This window comes from Alligator sinensis, unplaced genomic scaffold (assembly GCF_000455745.1).
Source record: "Alligator sinensis unplaced genomic scaffold, ASM45574v1 scaffold732_1, whole genome shotgun sequence".
Classification (NCBI taxonomy): Eukaryota; Metazoa; Chordata; order Crocodylia; family Alligatoridae; genus Alligator; species Alligator sinensis.
In genome coordinates, this window is record NW_005843309.1 from 167,230 (window position 1) to 168,360 (window position 1,131).

Sequence of the window (1,131 nt, forward strand, 5' to 3'; positions counted from 1 at the left end):
GCGTGGAGCCAGCATATCGCATACCTGATGCATGTCTACAGCTCTACTAGGAATGACGCAATGGCGGTCAGTCCGTATTTACTCATGTTCGGGAGGGAGCCCCAGCTACCCATAATCTGTGCTTTGGGGTAGAACGAGTGTACCAACAACATTTGACTCATGGTCAATATGCACAACAGCTTCGGGACTGTCTGCGTCGTGCGTACCGACTGGCAGCCAAAACTGCTGAAAGAAACTGCTGGTGCGGGCTGTGGCTTGGCAGTGAGGGGCAACAGCATGAGCAGGGACAGGGCACTGGCATGTCACTGCCCCACACCCCCATCATATCCCCCCTCCACCATGTGACAGGTGTCCTGTTTTTTGGTCCTGGAAATATGGTAACCCTAAAGCAACATCCGCATCCTCACTGCCTACTCTGCTGCAACCCCTCACCATGCCTGCCCAGCCAAATACCATAGCTCCAAGCACCTCCCCACCCACCCCCATGTCAGTCAAGCACACTGCAGACTTCAGTCCTTGGCTTGTACTGAAGCAGACTGAAGTCACGTTTAGGAAAGAAATGAAAGTATAAATGTGACAATACCCCCAGCCATAAGTCACCCACCCCTAGGATGCCCCAAGTGTGGGTGCAAACACCCCCTCATTGCCCACTGGGCAGCATACTCAGCCGGGTGCCCACGCTTACCCTTGTGGTCAGGGCCACGGCACAGACACAGTTGTGACCTGACCCCCAACCAGCATTGGCTTGGGAGCAGTTCAACTGCTGTGAGCATCTCCAAGAGCCACACAGTGACGAGCCAGTTCTAGAAGGGGCCATTGTGTTGCGTGTCACGTTCTCCAGGTCTCCCCACGTGCATTTCTCGGCCGTCTCCTGCCACACCACTGCATCAGCCACTGGGTGTGAGACCAGGGGTTGGCTTGCACGTGACCCGATGGTAGTCACAAAGAGGGACTTAAACCAGGACTGGACCCTGCAAGTGTTTCCCTCCAGGACACTGTGACAGCAGATGAGGAAAGGGACTCCAGCAACAACTCCTAACTAATACCATTTATTGTCTGTGCACAAAGAACATATGGCCCAGGTCTGTCTCACATGTGTGCCCTGCGGTGACTGTAACCTCTATTTCTGTA